A 21,875-nucleotide genomic window follows, 5' to 3' on the forward strand; every position below is an offset into this window, starting at 1 on the left:
GTTTCCAAAACCTTTTCTTTAAGGGGGAGATCAATATTAGCAACACCCAGTGCAGACAATATGCAGCACAAAACCAAATAGCCCCTATGAAGACATTAACAATATTGTCATAATAAATAGAGAGGATGAGTTCAATTGTTATCTATAGTATAACAAATAGTTTTGCAATAAGGTCTGCTGTTTCCAATGGAGGATAAAGAGGATGGGGAAGAGTGTAGGATGTAGCTGTTAATGGAATAAGAAAAGATTATATAGAAGTTATAGATCATAGAAAGTGTGTAGTGTAGTTAAAAGAAGTTGGCTGTTAGCATGAGAAAAGGGAGGAAGAGACTCTGTGGAAACAGGTAAACAAAAGGAAAAGAGAACAAGAAAAATAAAGAAATGAAAACTTAAACATTTTCAAAAAGGAGAAAAAGAAAAAAGAAAAAAATCTACACTATATCAGTCATGTAGTATTCTAACCTCCCAGTCTTCAGAAGGCTGATGCATGAGCGGCAATGAGCTTCCAGTCTCCGGTAGGCATCTCAGAATAGGATTTGCCCCACCTAAAAATGGGAGCTTCCACTTCTGAGATAACCCCAGATGGCCACACTGGCTTCCAAATGTGTTGGCAAATTGGGAACTGCAGCTTGGGACATAGGCATGGTCAACTGGGGTTCCTGGAGATAGGGTGTGGTTGGTCAGGCAGGGGTTCTGGAGGCAGGGCTTTGTCAGCCGACTTCTCAACCCAGACTCTAAAAGCTAGAAGGGCCTGGAACAATGTATCTCAAACTCTGAAAGAACATGGTTGCCAACCAAGAGTCCTATACCCAGCAAAACTAGCCTTCAGATTTGAAGATGAAATAAAATCCTTCCATGATAAACAAAAGTGAAAAGAATTTACAAGTAGAAAGCCTGTGCTACAGAACATTCTCATCAAAATATTTCATGAGGAGGAAATGAAAAGCAACAATGTAGGTCAGCAAAAGGAGGAACTACCTTAAAGGAAAAACGAGGGACCCAAGATGGCAGACTAGAGGGAGGCTGCATTCCTTGTCACTCCATAACTCTGGTTTCAAGTAGAGGATATCTGTTTCTTGGTAAGGCAGTTTTTGCTGCTTATCGATCCCCTGTTGTTTACCTCATTTGTCTGCGTGATCACCTGCAGTCTGCCAGCACATTGATGCCTTCTTTGAGTGCAGATTGCTCAGTGTCAGGTGCCTATCATTCGCCATTTGCCTGCCTCTCACCTGTCCATCGCCTGCCTTACACCTATCCATCTCCAAATGCCCAAGGTTCACCTCCCGATCATTCAACAACAGTCAGCAAACTGATCATCGACCGCCAGTGGAGCACCAGCTGCCTGCTGTTGCCTGGAAGTTCACTGTTACAGTACCTGCAGGTTTGGTTACATGTGGCTGCCACCATTTTGAGACAACAACCAGGCCCCGTAGGACCCCTGGTCGAACTGGCTGAGCCCCATCTCCAGGATTCCTCAGCCCGATCGATCACTCCCTGCCTCTGGAGCCTTCACATTGACTGACTGCTCCCTGCCGCCAGGACCCCCAGACCAACTGACAGTGCCCTATCCCTGGGACCCCAGACCGACTGATTGCAACAGGCCTCCAGGATCCCACAACCACACCAAACACACCCGACCTCCAGGACCCCTGCCTGACCAACCACATCCCACCTCCAGGACCTCCTGCTGACCATGGCCACACCCTGAGCTGCAGCTCACCATTTGCCAACACATTTCAAAGCCAGAGCGGCCATCTTGGATAATCCTGGAAGCCATATCTCCGACCTTTAGGTGGGGCAAAACCCATCCTGAGTCGCCTGCTAGAGGCTTGAAGCTCATTGTCAGGTACCGCTCATGCATCAGGCTACCAAACTCTGGGAGGTTTCATTACTATATGACTGTTACACTGTAGATTTTCTTTTTTCTCCTTATTGAAAAAATTTAAGTTTTTATTTCTTTACTTTTCTTGCTCTCTTGTCCTTTTGTTTACCTGTTCCTTCAGAGTCTCTTTCTCCCTCTTTTGCATGCTAACATCCAATTTCTTTTGATTACACTCTCACCCTTTCTATTATCTAGAACTTCTGTATATTCTTTTCTTATCCCATTAACAGCCACATTCTACATCCCTCTGCATCCTCTTTGTCCTCCATTTGAAACTGCAGACCTTATTGCAAATCTGTTTGTTTTACTGAAGACAATATTTGAACTCATTCTGCTTATTATGACAATTTTGTTATTGTCCTCATAGGGGCTATTTGGTCTAGGATTGCATAGTGTCTGAATTGGGCACTGCTGATATTGATCTCCCCTTAAAGAAAGGGTTTTGGAAACCTATAGGGCCACTATATGACTATAGGGGGAAATCTGCAATACCCCAGATCTGCACTGCTAGAGGGGAAGATACATGAACAACATGAAAAAACAAGGGAAGAAAATGACCCAAACAAATCTAGATTCTATATTAATAGAATCCAATGACAGTATGTTAGAAGAAATGTCAGAAAAGGACTTCAGATTATACATGATTAAGATGATTTGCAAAGCAAAGGATGAGATAAGAGAGCAAATGCAGGCAATGAATGATAATACCAATAAGCTGACAGAGCAACTGCAGGAAGCAAAAGATCATTTCAACAAAGAGACAGAGATTCTCAAAAAAAAAAAAAAAAAAAAAAAAAAAAAAAAAAAAAAAAAAAAACCAAACAGAAATCCTTGAAATAAAGGAAATAATAAACCAAATAAAAAACTCAATGGAAAGCATCACCAAAAGACTAGACCACTTGGAAGATAGAACCTCAGACAATGAAGACAAAATATCTAATCTTGAAAATAAAGTTGACCAAACAGAGAAGATGGTAAGAAATCATGAACAAAACCTTCAAGAACTATGGAATATCATGAAAAGACAAAATTTAAGGATTATTGGGATCAAGGAAGGCACAAAGATGCAACCAAAGGAATGAACAACCTATTCAATGAAATAATATCAGAAAATTTCCCAAACTGAAGAATGAAATGGAAAATCAAATACAAGAGGCTTACAGAACACCAATGCACAAAATCACAACAGATCCACACCAAGGCACATTATAATGAAAATGCCTAACATTCAAAATAAAGATAGGATTTCGAAGGCCGCGAGAGAAAAGCATCAGATTACATATAGGGGGAGACCAATATGGATAGCAGCCGACTTCTCAACCCAGACTCTAAAAGCTAGAAGGGCCTGGAACAATGTATTTCAAACTCTGAAAGAACATGGTTGCCAACCAAGAGTCCTATACCCAGCAAAACTAGCCTTCAGATTTGAAGATGAAATAAAATCCTTCCATGATAAACAAAAGTTAAAAGAATTTACAAATAGAAAGCCTGCGCTACAGAATGTTCTCAGCAAAATATTCCATGAGGAGGAAATGAAAAACAACAATGGAGATCAGCAAAGGGAGGAACTACCTTAGAGAAAAATCCATTCAAAGGAGAAATCAAGTCAAGTTAAAAACCAAAAATAAGCCAAATGACTGGGAATACAAATCATATCTCAATAATAACCCTAAATGTTAATGGCCTAAACTTATCAATAAAAAGACAGACTGGCAGATTGGGTTAAAAAGAAAGACCCAACAATACGCTGCCTGCAAGAGACTCATCTCATAGATAAGGACATCCACAGACTAAAAGTGAAAGGATAGGAAAAAAACTACCACGCACACGAACTCAGAAAAAAGCGGGGGTTTCCATCCTTATTTCCAATAAAGTGGACTTCAAGCCAAAGTTAGTCAGAAGGGATAAAGAAGGACATTTCATACTGCTTAAGGGAACCATAAATCAGGAAGACATAACGATAGTAAATATTTATGCCCCAAACAATGGTGCATCCCTGTACATCAAACAAATCCTTCTCAATTTCAGGAATCACATAGACCACAACACAATAATTCTGGGAGACTTTAACACACCGCTGTCACCACTAGATAGATCTTCCAAACAAAAACCAAACAAAGAAACCATAGAACTCAATAACACAATCAATAACTTAGACTTAACAGACATATATAGAATATTCCATCCATTAACGAGCGGATTCACTTTCTTCTCAGCAGCACATGGAACCTTCTCAAAAATAGACCATATGTTATGCCACAAAGAAGCCCTTAGGAAATGCAAAAAAATAGAGATACTATCTTGTGTTCTATCAGATCATAATGGAATGAAATTAGAAATCAATGACAAAATAAAAAACAAACTACTCCAACACCTGGAAACTAAATAATATGCTATTGAATGAAGCATGGGTAACAGAAAACATTAGGAAGGAGATTTTAAAAATCTCTTAGAAGTAAATGATAATGACAATACAACATATGACAATTTCTGGAACTCTATGAAAACAGTACTAAGGAAAATTCATTGCACGGAGTGCACTCAAGAAAAGCAGAAAAAGTCAACAACTAAATGACCTAACATTATAGCTCAAAGCCCTAGAAAAAGAACAGAACAATACCAAAAGTAGTAGAAGACAGGAAATAATTAAAATCAGAGCTGAAATCAATGAACGCAAAAGAAAAGAAACAATTCAAAAAAATGACAAAACAAAAAGTTGGTTCTTTGAAAAAGTAAACAAAATAGATAACTCAGCCACACTAACAAAGTGAAGGAGAGAGAAAACTCAAGTTACTAAAATTCGAGATGAAAAGGAAAATATGACAGACACCACTGAGATACAGAACATAATGAGAAGCTACTTTGAAAATCTATACTCCAACAAAATAGAAAATATTGAAGACATCAACAGGTTTCTAGAGACATACGATCCTCCCAAACTGAACCAGGAGGACATACACAATTTAAACAGATCAATTTCAAACAATGAAATAGAAGAAGCCATCAAAAGCCTACCAACCAAGAAAAGCCCAGAACCAGATGGAATCTCAGTCGAGTTTTATAAGACCTTCAAGGAAGAATTCATTCCAATACTTCTTAAAGTATTCCAGGCAATAGAAAAGGAGGGAACCCTTCCAAATTTATGCTATGAGGCTAATATCAATCTGATACCCAAACCAGACAAAGATACATCAAGGAAAGAAAATTTTAGAATGATATCTCTGGTGAACATAGATGCAAAAATACTTAACAAAATTCTGGCAAATCACATACAAAAACATATTAAGAAGATAGTGCACCATGATCAAGTGGGGTTCATCCCAGTGATGCAAGATTGGTTCAAAATCTGGAAATCAATAAATGTAATTCATCACATCAATAGACTTAAGTTTAAGAATCATGATTATCTCAAGAGTTGCAGAGAAAGCAATTGACAAAATACAACACCCCTTCATGCTCAAAACACTAGAAAAAAATAGGGATAGTAGGAACACACCTGAACATTGTAAAGGCTATTTATGCTAAGCCCATGGCCAACGTCATTCTTAGTGGAGAAAAACTGAAAGCATTCCCTTTAAAAGCTGGAACAAAACAGGGACACCCTCTTTCACCACTTCATCCTTGAAATACTAGCCAGAGCAATTAGACTAGAGAAATTAAAGGGATATTAATAGGAAAAAGAAGAACTCAAGCTGTCACTATTTGCTGATGACATGATTCTCTATTTAGAGGATCCAAAAAACTCCACCAGAAAACTTCTAGACCTCATAAATGAATTTACAAAATAGCAGGATATAAAATCAATACACATAAATCTAAAGCATTTTTATTCATAAGTGATGAATCATCTGAAAGGGAAATGAGGTAAAGGATTTCATTCACAATAGCCTCAAAAAAAACAAAAACAAAAAAACAAAAAACTTGGGAATCAATCTAACCAAAGAGGTGAAAGATCTCTACAATGAAAATTACAGAACATTAAAGAAAGAAATCAAGGAAGACCTTAGAAGATGAAAAGATCTCCCGTGTTCTTGGATAGGAAGAATTAATATTATCAAAATGGCCATACTTCCAAAGGTGCTATACAGATTTAATACAATTCCAGTTAAAGTCCCAATGACATTTCTCATAGAAATAGAGAAAGCAATCATGAAATTCATCTGGAAGAACAAAAGACCCAGAATAACCAAAGCAATCCTGGGCATGAAGAGTGATGCAGGAGATATCACTATACCTACTATACGACTATACTCTACTACAGAGAAATAGGAACAAAAACAGCTTGGTATTTGCACCAAAATAGACAGGTAGATCAATGGCACAGGATAGAAGACACGGAGACATATCCACATAAGTAGAGTAACCTCATACTAGACCAAGGTGCCAAAAACCTAGAGTGGAGAAAAGATAGCCTCTTCAACAAATGGTGCTGGCAAAACTGGAAATCCATATGCAGCAAAATGAAATTATACCCCTATCTCTCACCCTGTACAAAACTCAACTCAAAATGGATCAGGGATCTAGGAATTAGACCTGAGACCCTTCACCAAATAGAAGAGAAAGTAGGCCCAAATCTCCATCACGTTGGTTTAGGACCAGAATTCCTTAACAAGACCCCAGAGAACAAGAGATAAAAGCAAGAATCAATAAATGAGATGGATTCAAACTAAAAAGTTTTTTCTCAGCAAAGGAAACAATCAATAATGTGAAAAGAGAGCCTACAGAGTGGGAGAAAATCTTTTCCACACACACTTCAGACAAAGTACTCATCTCCAAAGTTTATAAAGAACTTAAACTTTACACCAAAAATATAAAAATCCCAATCAATAAATGGGCTAAGCAATTGGGCAGACACTTCACAGAAGAAGATATACAGGTGATCAACAAATACATGAAAAAGTGTTCATCATCCCTAGTAATTAGAGAAATGCAATTAGAATGGTTATTATCAAGAACACAAGCAATAATAAGTGTTGGTGTGGATGTGGGGAAAAAGGCACACTCATACATTGCTGGTGGAGTTGCAAATTGGTGCAGCCACTCTGGAAAGCAGTATGAAGATTCCTCAGAAAGCTTGGAATGGACCCACCATTTGACCCAGTTATCCCACTCCTCGGTTTATACCCAAAGGACTTAAAATCAGCATACTACAGTGATGAAGCCACATCAATGTTCACAGCTGCTCAATTCACAATAGCTAGATTGTGGAACCAACCTAGATGCCCTTCAATTGATGAATGGATAAAGAAACGGTGGTATACATACACAATGGAATATTACTTGGCCATAAAGAAGAATAAAATTATGGCATTTGCTGGTAAATGGATGAAGTTGGAAAATATCATGCTAAGTGAAGAAAATATCATGCTAGGTCCAGCCCAAAAAACCAAAGGTCAAATGTTTTCTCTGATAAGTGGGTGACAATACATAACGAGGGGGAAGAGAAGAATGAAGGAACTTTGGATGGTATAGAGGAAAATGGGGTGGGAGGGGTGGGGAAGGAAAGAGTAGAATGAAACAGTATTACTCTATGTATATGTGTGATTACATGAATGGTGTGAATCTACCTTGTGAACAACCACAGAAATGAAAAGTTGTACCCCATTTGTGTACAATGAATCAAAACGTAGTCTGTGAAAGTAGGAAAATTTTAATTTAAAAAATTCAGTTGAGAATGAATAAAACAAAGCAAAAAAAAAAAAGACACATGGAGATTGAACAACACATTTTTAAATAATGAATGGATAATAGAAGAAATCAAGGGAGAAATTTAAAAATCTTAAAACTAAATGAGAATAGAAATACAAAATACCAGAACCTCTGGGACACTATGAAGATGGCCCTAAGAGGTAAGTTTACAGCTGAGTAAGAAATAAGAAAATCAGGAAAATCCCAACTAACCTAATGACGCATCTCAAGGCCCTTAAAAAACAAGGAACAAATAAATTTCAAAACCAGTAGAGGGGGCTGGGGATATAGCTCAGTTAATAGAGTACTTGCCTCACATGCACAAGGCCCTGGATTCAATTCCCAGCACCACCAAAAAAAAAAAAAAAAAACCTGTAGAAGGAAGGAAATAATTCAGAGCAGAACAACAACAACAAAAAAATCACAAAGGATCAGTGAAATGAGGAGTTGGCTCTTTTAAAAGATAAATAAAATTGGTATGCCCTTAGCTAAACTAACCAGAAGAAAATGAGAAAACCCAAATAAATAAAACTAGAGATGAAGAAGGAAAATTTACCAGTCATCTCAGACATCCAGAGGATCATTAGGGACCATTTGAAAACCTTGAAGAAAGTAATATTTCTACATACATATCCTGCCAAAACCGACACAGAAAAACAGACCAATAACTTGATAGAGAGAAGTTGTAAGAAAGCCTTCTAACAAAGTAAGAAGCCCAAAACCAAACGGATTCTCTGCTGAATTCTACCAAACTTGTGAAGAATAACTAATGTCAGTTCTCCTCAAATTATTCCATGAAACAGAAAGGAGAACACTTTCAAATTATAAAATGTTAGCAAATCATATTCAACAACATATTAAGAAGATTATACACCATGACCAAGCTGGTTTTATTCCAGGGTTACCAGAATCGTTTAACATATGCAAATCACCATGTCAATAGATATAAGGACCCAAATATCACGGCCAATCTCAATAGACAGAGAAAGCCTTTGACAAAATTCAGCACCCATTCATGATTAAAAAAAAAAAAAAAAAAAAAAAAAAGCACTAAAGAAACCTCATCATCATGAAAGATATAAAAACACACCCAGGGCTGGGGAGATAGCTCAGTTGGTAGAGTGTTTGCCTCGCAAGCACAAGGCCCTGGGTTCAATCCCCAGTACCGCAAAAAAAAATAAAATAAAATAAAAATAAAAAAAAAAAAAACCACACCCAAAGCTAACATCCTAGTGAACAAGGAAAAACTGAAAGCATTTCTGTTAAAATCTAGAACAAGAGAAGGATGTCCATCTTACCACTCCTATTTCAATATAGTACTAAAACTTCTAGCCAGAGCAAGTAAGCAAGAGAAGGAAATAAAAGGGTTAAAAATTAGGAAAGGAAGAAATCAAATTATCACTTTGCAGATGATATAATCCTATACTTAGAAGATCTAAAAAGTCTGTAACCCCAGCAACTCAGGAGGCTGAGGTAGGAGGATCACAGATTCAAGGCCCCTGGGTTCAAGTCCCAGTACAAAACAAACAAATAAACAACAAAACCAATAGATCTTCTATAGACCAATAATGAATCCACTGGAATCAGGAAAACAATCCCACTCATGATAGCCTTAAAACACACACACACACACACACACACACACCTAGGAATAAATCTAACCCAGGAGGTGAGAGACCTATACAATGAAAACTACAAATCAATGAAGAAAAAAATGAAGACAAAAGAATGGAAAGGTCTCCCATGTTCATGAATAGGCAAAATTAATATTGTCAGAATGGCCGTGCTATCCAAAACAATCTACAGATTCTATGCAACCCCCATCAAAATCCCAGTGACATTCTTCACAGAACTGCAGGGCAGCGGGGTGTCCTAATATTCATTTGGAAGAAGAAAAGATCCAGAATAGTCAAAGTGATTCTGAGCCAAAGAAAGCAATGCCGGCAGCATCATCGCACCCGACTTCCCGAATCATACTACAGAGTCACGTAACAAGGCCTGAAGGGCACTACCATAAAAACAGACACGTAAACCCATGGTGCAGAATAGGGGACACAAACATAGCTGCAGTCATCTGATCTGTGAAAGGTGCCCGAAACTGACACTGCAGAAAATACACCCTTTATCTAATGGTGCTGGGGACACTGGCTATCCATATGTACAAGAGAGAAACCAGGCCCTTCTCTGTCACCCTCTGCAGGTGTGCATGCACACACACACACACACACACACACACACACACACGCACACACACACACACACACATACCTCGAAATGGATCAAAGACTTAGGAATTATACCAGAAACTATGCAACTCCTAGAAGAAAATGTAGCATCAATAACCAACACATAGGCACAGGCAATGACTTCCTCAACGGGACCCCCGAAGCTCAGGAAATAATGCCAAGAGTTAATAAAGGGGATGGCATCAAATGAAAAAGCTTCCACACACCAGAGGAAACAAGTAGGAATGTGCAGAGAGAAACTACAGGATAGGAGAAAAATCTTTCCGAGCTACTCTTCTGACAGAGGATGGATATCCACAATACATAAAGAACTCAAAAAAATTAACACCCCCGAGAGCAACCCAATTAATAGTCAAATGAACTGAACAGACACTTCTCAAAAGAACTAATAGAGTTGTGTGCACGTACCAATATGTAACAAATCCCATCAGTATGTACAACTGTTAACGCACCAATAAAAATTGTGGGAAAAATACAAACGGCCGAAAATATATGAAAAAATGTTCAATGTCATTGGCAATTAGGAAATGCAAATCAAAACTACACTTGGATTTCATCTTATTCCAGTCAGAATGGAAGCCATCAAGAATATAAGCAATAAAAGCCAGAAAGGCTAAGGAGGAAAAGCAACACTTTTATATTATTCACCGGATTGCAAGTTAGTATAACCACTGTGGACATCAGTATGGAGGTTCCTCAAAAGACTAGGAATGGAACCACCATACAATCCAGCCATACCACTCCTAGGTATTTACGATAAAGAAATAAAGTCCGTGTACTCTAGCAAACAAGCCTACCCACATTTATAGCAGCACGATTCCCAATAGCCAATCTATAGAACCAGCCTAGGCATCTGTTGATGGATGGAAGGATGGATGAATAAAATGTGGTCTATATACACATGGAGTTTGATTCAACCATAAGGAGTGAAATCATGTCATTTGCAGAAAAGGAATGGAACTCGGGAACATTACGTTAAGCAAAATAAGTCAAACTCAAAGTCAAGTTTCATATGCTTTCTCTCTTATGTGGAGGCTAGAGAGGAAACAGGAAAAGAAAGGCTTGTGGAAGGAGGAGCTCATGAACATCCCCGGGGAGACCAGCAGAGCAGAGGAAAGGGACCAGGCCCGGGTGGAGGGGAGGGAAAGGAGAAATGCCAGGAACACATTTACCAAGTTACACTGTTACATCGTGTGCATGTGCGAATATGTACCCAATACAGCCCACCATGATGTGTGGTTACAATGCACCAATTGAAAATATGGTTAAAAAAAAGAGAGAGATGCCTCCATTTCCATAGACACGAAAGCTGGGGTGTCCTCACCGGGGACCTGCCCTACATGAAATGCTGAAGCCAGTCCTTCCAGTTGACATGAAAGGTTACCAGACAAACTTGAAGCTGTTGGAAGAAATCAAGAACACTGGCCAAGTTCACCATGTAGGTAAATATAAGTCCAGTATCGTACTTTCGTACTTCCTGTTTTTCTTATGCAATTTAAAAGGCAAATGTGAAAAAGTTATAACTCTTTGTGAATGAGTATTTAGTGTAAAGATGTAACCTGCAAGAACAACACTATGTAACAAGAATGGAGATGCGGAGAAGCCTAGGGTTTGTGTACTGTTAAAAGTCAGTATTTTACAAACAGAGAAACAACATGCATCCCATTTGTTTACAATAAAAAAAAAAGTCAGTATTTGAACTCTAATAACCAATGGGTCAAAGAAGAAACCAGAGGGGCTGGGGTTGTGGCTCAGTGGTAGAGCGCTTGCCTAGCATGGGTGAGGTAGTGAGTTCAATTCTCAGCACCACATAAAAATAAATAAATAAATAAAGATCCATCGACAACTAAAAAAGTTTTTTTAAAGAAATTAGAAAATAACTTGTGATTAATTAAAATAAAAAACATACCAAAATGTATGAGTTTCAGTGAAAGCATTACTAGAGGAACATGTATAGCTATCAATGCTTACATTAAAAAGAAAAATGGGGGTCAGGGATTTAGCTCAGTGGCAGAGAGCTTGGCAAGGCCCTGAGTTCAGTCCTCGGCCCTGAAAAAAAAAATTTTTTTTAAAAGGAAAAAAAAAGAAAAATGATCAGGTCAATAACCTAAACTTATTCCTTTAGACGTTGGAAAAAGAACAGCAAACTAAACCAAAAGCTAGCATATGGAAGAAAATAGCAATGATTAGAGATAAAAGAGAGAGAGAGAGAGAGAGAGAGAGAGAGAGAGAGAGAGAGAGAGAGAGAGAGAGCAAACACAATAGAGAAAAAGCAACAAATCTAAAACTTCTTGGAAAAGACCAACAAAACTGACACACCTGGCCTTGTGTGGTGGCATACACCTGTAACCCTAGTCACTTGGGAGGCTGAGGCAGGAGGATCCCAAACTTGAGGCTAGCCTCAACAACTTAGTGAGACCCCAAGCAACTTAGGGAAACCCCATCTCCAAATAAAAAGGGCTGGTGATGTGGCTTATTGGTTAAGTGCCCTGGGGAGCAATCCCTGGTTAAACACACACACACACACACACACACACACACGCACACACATTTGATTCCCTAGTTGACAAAGAAGTGTTATATATCTACTACTCGTGTCTAGAGGGACTCCTGTGTTTCCTTGAATATTTGAATGTTTCCTAAATGCATTCATATGCCAATAGCATAATTAAAGGAGGAAGAAGGTAACTGAGTGGGAAGAGCTATAGAAGACCCCTTCTTGCATTGTTTCAAAATGTGTCTTGGTGCTTACTGTGCCTCAAACACAGATCTAGTGCTGGGGATTCCGCGAGAACAAAAAGGGTGAAATCCTCTGCCCTGTGCATCCTACACATTCTGCTGGGAGACTGGCGACAGAAAGAACAAGTCAGCGTCAGATGGTGGTGAAGGCTGTGGAGGAAAATCAGCATTGAGGCGGGGCTCAGGTTCAGAAGGGTGGTCGGCAACACCTTCACCGAGGAGGTGCCAACTGAGCAGAGGCCCGAGGGGAGCCGGGGTCTCCCAGGGGAGGCGAGTTCCAGACGGTGTAGAAGTGAGTGAGCAGGAGGAGAAGCTAGAGTGGGGTCCGAGTTAAGAGGGGAGGGCCCAGGGATCACCGTGGGACTCCAGTCCCCTCAAGAGAATGCGGATTCTACTCCTCATGACATGAAACCTCAGCAGCTATAGGCAGAAAACAAACAGCATCCAATTTGCATTTCAGCAAGAGGATGATGGGGCAGGTGGAAGCATACAATGAAATAAATATCTACTCTTCCATACGGATCCAAATAAATTCATGAGAAAGGACAGCCCTTCCTTTTGTAGATTTCTAAATGAAGAAAAAAGAATTAGAAAAATTAGCCTCAGGCAAATGCACAGTAGTAACTGTGGCAGAAAACTTCACTAACTGATGCTAAAACTAGCATGCGAAAGTTTCAGGAGCAACAATATTTCAAGGGCTCTCTCCCAAGATACATATTTGTTACAAAGGGGGAGGAAGTAACTATACTGTGGAAAGGTGCAGGAGATAGCCCCTTAACCAAGCGACCAAGGTCAACGGGATAACCAGATGTGTTGACAAGTCCAAACTGAGGGACATTCTATGAAATACCTGATCGATACTGTGGGGGGGGACGGGGAGGGGGAGGGGGCCGGTCATCCTTATCTAGCAAAATCAGATGGAGTTTGAGCCATGGGATCCAGAGGTCTGGCTTCTAGGAACTGGCTACCACGAGGTCTGTCCCAGATTGCCTGGAAGCATGTGGCACTGTGTGGGAGGGTTTCTCTCTCTGGTTCTGAGATAGAGGAGTCATTTTCTCAGGCGAACTAACTCTACCCATCCTATCCATCACAGAATAAGCTCCATCAATTCCGGGCCCCCCCACTTTTTAAAAAATTCTTTTCCACCATGCTAGTGGTGCAGGGGATTTGAACCCTGGTCCTTCTGGATGTGAGGCAAGCACCCTACCAGATGGGCTACATCATCAGCTCAATTCCAGGCCCCTTTACCTGCACGTCTATAAATAAAAAGAGCTGGGCTACTCCATGTTGTTTGAGGCCAGAGCTGGTATGGCCAGACCCATCTAGTCCCCTCTCATTTAAAACAGAATATTGACTCTTGTGTGCTTATTGATTAGATAAGTTTATGGGTAATTGATTGATTTATAGCCAACATCATCCTCCAGCAGTCAACCCTTTTCTCATTCACGTGGGACATGGCTGAGAGACACCCCCCCACACGCAATACCATTCCAGTGTCAAGTTCATAGAGGAAAATAAGAAGGAACTGTTATAGTCTAGAGGAGACTTGAGAACTAAAAGTAACAAAACTTCTAGCATCATTTCAAAATGCGTCTTGATAAGATCCTGAAATAAAAAAAGTATACATCAGTTAAAAATGCTAAGTTTAAAATAAGGTTGGTAGTTTATTAACCAGTGTTCATTTCCAGGTTCTGATCTGTATGCTAATGTTAGAGGAAACAGAATGAGGGATATACAGGACTTCTCTGTTCTGTCTGCAACTTTTCTGTGAGTCTAAAATTATCTAGTATTGCAGCTTCCTCCTCTTGCTCCATTTTGGTTCACTTGCCGTGGGGGGGAGTCAGACAGCCCTGTGTGTGCTATGGAGAGAGCTGTATGGTACAGAACCGAGGCCTCCTGCCAACAATCAACAGGAGGGCGGGGGTCCTCCAGGTCCATTCAAGTCCTCCGATGACTGGGGCCTTGGCCAAAGTCTTCAATGCAGAACCATCCACATAAGGCCCTCTTGTATACCCTGTAGACAAAATGTGTACACGATAATAATTGCTTTGAGTCGCTAGATTTTCTATTTTAAATCTAGAAAATTGCTGTTTTGCTCAATGACCGCCAGATGGCGCCTGGATTCCAAGGCTAGAAGCAAAAGTGCCCACCAACCTTTTCTTTTGCGGGGGGCGGAGGGCTGGTAGGTGCTGGGAGTTGAATCCAGTAGTGGCTACCATTGAGCTACATCGCCAGCCTTTTTTCTTTTTTGAGGCAGGCTCTCTCCAATTGCTGAGGCTGGCCCGGAACTTCTGATCCTCCTGCCTCAGCCTCCCGCGTCGCTAGGATTACAGGTGTGCGCCACAGCGCTCAGCAAGTCTGCCAACATTTTAAAAGATGTTAACTGACGAGTTAGTTTACAAAAAGTATTGCCAGCCCAATAAAAGAGAGTTTTTTCCCCCCTAGAACTAGACAACTTGATTATAAGGTTCATTTGAAAGAACAATGGGCAAATATAGAGGAAACCAAGCCAGTCGTGACCAGTGACTCTACCAGATAGTAAAAACACAATGATGTATTATTAGTGAATGAATAAGATGGTCATGGAGGGCTTAGAAAACCCAGGACCCAAAACAACTTCTTGTGGAAATGAAATAGTTTTTAATTTATGAAAGGACTCAAGGGAAATTATTTTGTTTTGTTGTTGTTTGTGGAGTGTGTTTGTTTTTGCCTGGTGAGAGGGATGGAACCCGGGGTCTGGCACACGCTAGGCAATGCTGTGCCACTGAGCTACATCCCAGCCCTTAGGGAAATTTTTATTTGCTTATTTAATAGTGTTGGAGCAACTAGACAACCGTGGTGGCATGTCAGATTAAATCCCAAATGCACCCAAGATCTCATGAAAAAAATACAACTCACAAATAAGACACTGGTGAATTCCATTATGAACCAGGAGCTGGTACATTTTCCAGTAAGAGGATAAGCAGCAAGAGAACTTTGTTAAATGATTGGACAAAGGTGAAACTTTTGCACATTCAAAAGATAAACCCACCACACACAAACTAAAGACTATAAGAACAAAAATCAGAAAAATATTTACAGACTATATCACAGTGTTGATAGTCCCCTAATATAAAAAGCTTCTAAAAATAAAGGAGAAAAGGGCCAAGAACCTATTAAAAGTGGGCAAGATATATGAATGGAAAGACCACAAACAAATGCAAATGAGAGCAAGGTACAGTAGCCCATGCCTGCAATTCCAGGCTAAGGCAGGAGAATTCCAAGTTCAAAACAAGCCTCAACAATTTATCGAGTCCGTAAGCAACTCAGTGAGACTCTGTCTCAAAATTTAAAGTAAAAAGGTTGGGGATATGGCTCAGTAGTAAAGAACCCCTGGTTACAAAAATGGAAAAAAAAATGCAAATGTCCATTGAACATATAAAAATATACTTAACCTTGCTAATTTAAAAATAGAAAAGAAAAAAGTCAGCACAGGGGTGCACACCTATAATCCCAAAGGCTTGGAAAGCTGAGTCAGGAGGATCCCAAGCTCACAGTCAGCCTCAGTAACTCAGTAAGACCCTGGAGAGAGATAGAGAGATGGAGAGATGAGATGAAAGATTCTTAACTTTAAGCCATTGATGTGATGAATTTATTGATTTCCAGATGTTGAACTAACCTTGCATTCCCGGGATGAAACCCACTTGATCATGATGCACTACCTTCTTAATGTGCTTTTGTATGCGATTTGCTAAAATTTTGTTAAGAATTTTTGCATCTATGTTCATTAGCTCAAAGTTTTCTTTCCTCCATCTGTCTTTTTCTGGTTTTGGTATCAGAGTGATACTAGTTTCATAGAATGAGTTTGGAAGGGTTTCCTCCTTTTCTATTTCCTGGAATACTTTAAGAAGTATTGGAACGAGTTCTTCCTTGAAGATCTTATAAAACTCTGCTGAGAATCTGTCTGGTCCTGGGCTTTTCTTGGTTGGAAGGCTTTTGATGGCTTCTTCTATTTCACTGCTTGAAATTGATCTGTTTAAATTGTGTATGTCCTCCTGGTTCAGTTTGGGAGGATCATATGTCTCTAGAAATTTGTCAATGTCTTTGATATTTTCTATTTTGTTGGAGTATAGATTTTCAATGTAGCTTCTTGTTATGTATTTCAGTGGTGTCTGTCATGATATTTCCTTTTTCGTCATGAATTTTAGTAATTTTGAGTTTTCTCTCTCCTCTTTGTTAGCGTGGCTAAGGTTTTATCTATTTTGTTTACTTTTTCAAAGAACCAACTTTTTGTTTCGTCACTTTTTTTGAATTGTTTCTTTTGTTTCAATTTCATTGATTTCAGCTCTGATTTTAATTATTTCCTGTCTTCTATTATATTTGGCATTGTTCTGTTCTTTTTCTAGGGCTTTGAACTGTAATGTTATGTCATTTAGTTGTTGGCTTTTTCTTCTTTTCTTGAGTGCACTCCATGCAATGTTTTCCTCTTAGTACTGCTTTCATAGCATCCCCAAGATTTTGATATGTTGTATTATTGTTCTCATTTACCTCTAAGGATTTTTTTTATCTCCTCCCTGATGTCTTCTGCTATCCATGCATCATTCAATAGTGTCCAGAATTTATAAAGAACTCAAAAAACTTTACACCAAGATTACAAATAACCCTCTCAATAAATGGGCTAAGGAAATGAACAGACACTTCACAGAATATGGTCTGCAAGCAATCAACAGATACGTGAAAAAATGTTCAACATCTCTAGTAATAAGAGAAATGCAAATTAAAACTACCCTAAGATTCCATCTCACCTCAATTAGAATGTCTATTATCAAGAATATTAGCAACAGTAGGTATTGGTGAGAATGTGGGGGAAAAGGTACACTCATACATTGCTGGTGGGGTTGCAAATTGGTACAGCCACTCTGGAAAGCAGTATGGAAATTCCTCAGAAAATTTGGAATGGAACCACCAGTTGACCCAACTATTCCACTCCTCAGTTTATACCCAAAGGACTTAAAATCAGCATATGCTATGTGATGCAGTCACATCAATGTTCATAGCAGCTCAATTCACAATAGCTAGATTGTGGACCCAAACAAGGTGCCCTTCAATTGATGAATGCATAAAGAAACTGTGGTATATATACACAATGGAATATTATGCCATAAAGAAGAATAAAATTACGGCTTTGCTGGTAAATGGGTGGAGTTGGGGAATATCATGCTAAGTGAGATAAGCCAATCCCAAAAAAACAAGGCCAAATGATTTCTCTGATAAGTGGATGATTATACATAATGGGGGGGGGGCAAGAATGAAGGAAGGATGGATTGTATAGAGGAAAATGATGGGTGGGGAAGTTGTGGTGGAGGAGGAAAGATAATAGAATGAGGCAAACATTACCCTATGAACATGTATAGTTACACAAATGGTGTGACACTACTTTGTGTACAACCAGAGAAACAAAAGTTGTAACCCATTTGTGTACAATGAATCTAAATTTTAAAAAAAAGAAAGAAATGAAATGAAGGACTGGGGATGTGGCTCAGTGGTTAAGCACCCCTGGGTTTAATCTTCAATACCAAAAACAAAAAACAAGACAAGGCACAAAGCAACTCAATGAGCCCTATCTCTAAATAAAATACAAAATAGGGAGATCCAAGATGGCGGACTAGAGGGAGGCTGCACTCCTTGTCACTCTGTAACTTGGGTTTCAAGCAGAGGAAATCAGTTTCTCTGTGAGGCAGTGTTTGCTACTTATAAATCCCCTACTGTTTATCCCATTAGTCCACTGCAATCACCCACAGTCTGCCCACATATCAACTACTTTTTGAGTGCAGATTGCTCACTGACTGCCGCCTATCATCTGCCATTTGCCCATTTGCCTGCCTCTTGCCTGCCCATCACCTGACTTTCATCTACTCATCCCCCACTGCCCAAGATCCACCTGCCCATCACTCCCCCAGTACCCTGCAGACCGACCACAGACTGCCAACAGATCACCAGCTGCCTGCTGTTTCCTGGAAGTTCTCTGTCACAGTACTCGCAGGTTTGGTTACACGTGACTGCCCCCATTTTGAGACAACAGCCAGAACCTGTAGGACCCCTGGCTGGACTAACAGCCCCATCTCCAGGACCCGTCAGCCTGACTGCCTACTTCCTGCCTCCAACCCAGAATGACTGACTATGCCATGCCTCCAGGACCCCCAGCCAACCACGCCCACACCTGGAGCTGCAGCTCCCCATTGCCATCACATTTGGAAGCCAGAGTGGCCATCTTGGATTATCCTGAATGCCGTATATGTGGAGCAGATCCCATCCTGAGACGCCTGCTGGAGACTTGAAGCTCATTGTCAGCTGCCTCTCATGCATCAGACTACTGAAGACTGGGAGGTTAGACTACTATATGACTGTTATAGTTGTAATGTATAAAGCCGCTCTCCCGCCCACCAGGTACAGTCATTTTGCCCGCCTCCCAACCACTTGTCAATCTGCGCTCTGCCTGCCTCTTCCGTTACAGGAATTTCTGGCCTCTCCATCACCTGTCAAGTTACAGGAATTTCCGGCTTACGCTGCTGCCATTTTCCTGCTTCCCACGTTATGTCCTAACATGCTATTGGTTCATCAGTCAGCTTGCAAGAATTCTCCTCCGCTATTGGTTCCTTCCAGCCCACGAGATTCCAATATCTGGGAGAAGTCACACGCCATCTCTCTCTTTTGCCCCTTCTTTTTGCCCTGAGCAGATGCGCTGATCATCCGCATAAATAAAGTCTCTTGCATGAGATCTTGTGTCTGCGGAGCATTTTTTCTGGGAGCTATCGGCAAGCCACAACTGCCCCTAACAATAGTGTACTTTTTTTTTTCTTTTTTTTCTCCTTTTTGAAAATTTTTAAGTTTTTATTTCTTTACTTTTCTTGCTCTATTTTCTTTTTGTTTACCTTTTTCCTCAGTCTCTTTCTCCCTTTTCTCATGCTAACAACCAACTTCTTTTGATTACCACTTTCACTCTTCCTGTGAACTTTTATATAGTCTTTTCTTATCCCATTAACAGTTACAACCTACACCCCTCCCCTTTCTCTTTTTTCATCCATTAGAAACTGTAGACCTTATTTCAAATCTATTTGTTATACTGTAAGTAATAATTGAATTCATCCTCTGTTTATCATGACAATATTGTAACATCTTCATAGGGGCTATTTGGTTTAGGGCTGCATATTATCTGTACTGGCCGTTGCTAATGTTGATCTCCCCCTTAAAGAAAAGGTTTTGGAAACCTATAGGGCCACTATAAGCCTATAGGGGGAAAACTACAATACCCCAGATCTGCACTGCTAGAGGGAAAGATACGTGAATAACATGAAAAAACAAGGTTTTTCATGGTTCCAAACAAACCTAGATTCTACATTAATAGAATCCAGTGACAGCATGGTAGAAGAAATATCAGAAAAGGAGTTCGGAATATACATAATTAAAATGATTTGTGAAGCAAAGGATGAGATAAGAACAAATGCAGGCAATGAATGATCACTCCAATAAGCAATTGAAAGAGCAACTGCAGGAAGCAAAAGATCATTTCAACAAAGAGATAGAGATTCTCAAAAAACAAACAGAAATCCTTGAAATGAAGGAAACAATAAACCAAATAAAAAAACTCAATGGAAAGCATCACCAACTTACTACATCATTTGGAAGACAACCCAGGACAATGAAGACAAAATATCTAATCTTGAAAATAAAGTTGACCAAACAAAGAAGATGGTAAGAAATCATGAACAAAACCTCCAAGAACTATGGGACATCATGAAAAGACAAAAATTTAGAGTTATTGGGATTGAGGAAGGCACAGAGATACAAACCAAAGGAATGAACAACCTATTCAATGAAATAATATCAAAAAATTTCCCAAACTAAAGAATGAAATGGAAAGTCAACTATAAGAGGCTTACAGAACACCAAATGCACAAAATCACAACAGATTCACACCAAGCACATTATAATGAAAACGCTCAACATACAAAATAAAGATAGAATTTTGAAGACTGTGAGAGAAAGGCATCAGATTACATATAGGGGACACCAATACAGATATCAGCAGATTTCTCAACCCAGACTCTAAAAGCTAGAAGGGCCTGGAACAACGTATTTCAAGCTCTGAAAGAACATGGTTGCCAACCAAGAATCCCATACCCAGAAAAACTAGCCTTCAGATTTGAAGATGAAATAAAATCCTTCCATGATAAGCAAAAGTTAAAAGAATTTACAATTAGAAAGCCTACACTACAGAACATTCTCAGCAAAATATTCCATGAGGTGGAAATGAAAAACAACAATGGAGGTCAGCAAAGGGAGGAAGTACCTTAAAGGAAAATCCATTCAAAGGAGAAACCAAGTCAAGTTAAAAACCAAAAATAAACCCAAATGACTGGGAATACAATTCATATCTCAAAAATAACCCTAAATGTTAATGGCCTAAACTTATCAAAAGACATAGACTCGCAGAATGGATTAAAAAGAAAGACCCAACAATACACTGCCTGCAAGAGACTCATCTCATAGATAAGGACATCCACAGACTAAAAGTGAAAGGATAGGAAAAAAACTACCTCACACATGGACTCAGTAAAAAAGCGGGGGTTTCCATCCTTATTTCCAATAAAGTGGACTTCAAGCCACAGTTAGTCAGAAGGGATAAAGAAGGACATTTCATACTGCTTAAGGGAACCATAAATTAGGAAGACATAACAATCGTAAATATTTATGCCCCAAACAATGGTGCATCCCTGTACATCAAACAAATCCTTCTCAATTTCAGGAAACAAATAGACCACAACACAATAATTCTGGGTGACTTTAACACACCGCTGTCACTACTGGATAGATCTTCCAAACAAAAACAAAGCAAAGAAACCATAGAACTCAATAACACAATCAATAACCTAGACTTAACAGACATATTCAGAATATTCACTCCCTCAACAAGTAAATTCACTTTCTTCTCAGCAGCACATGGATCCTTCTCTAAAACAGGCCATATGTTATGCCACAAAGCAGCCCTTATTAAATGCAAAAAAATAGAGATACGGCCTTGTGTTCTATCAGATCATAATGGAATGAAATTAGAAATCAATGACAAAATAAAAAACAAACTACTCCAACACCTGGAGACTAAATAATATGCTATTGAATGAAGCATGGATAACAGAAAACATCAGGGAGGAGATAAAAAAAATTCTTAGAGGTAAATGAGAATGATGATACAACATATCAAAATCTCTGGGACTCTTTAAAAGCAATACTAAGAGGAAAATTCATAGCATGGAGTGCATTCAAGAAAAGAAGAAAAAGCC

The 21,875-nt window shown here is 39.4% G+C and overlaps 1 non-coding gene across 1 annotated transcript; it reads left to right on the forward strand.

Annotated features, from left to right (window-relative positions):
- Positions 1–8,669: 8,669 nt before the first annotated feature.
- On the forward strand, positions 8,670–8,738 carry Trnaa-cgc (transfer RNA alanine (anticodon CGC)). Its single transcript has one exon. It is a non-coding gene; the product is annotated as a tRNA-Ala (tRNA).
- Positions 8,739–21,875: the final 13,137 nt, after the last annotated feature.

This window comes from Sciurus carolinensis, chromosome 16 (assembly GCF_902686445.1).
Source record: "Sciurus carolinensis chromosome 16, mSciCar1.2, whole genome shotgun sequence".
Lineage (NCBI taxonomy): Eukaryota > Metazoa > Chordata > Mammalia > Rodentia > Sciuridae > Sciurus > Sciurus carolinensis.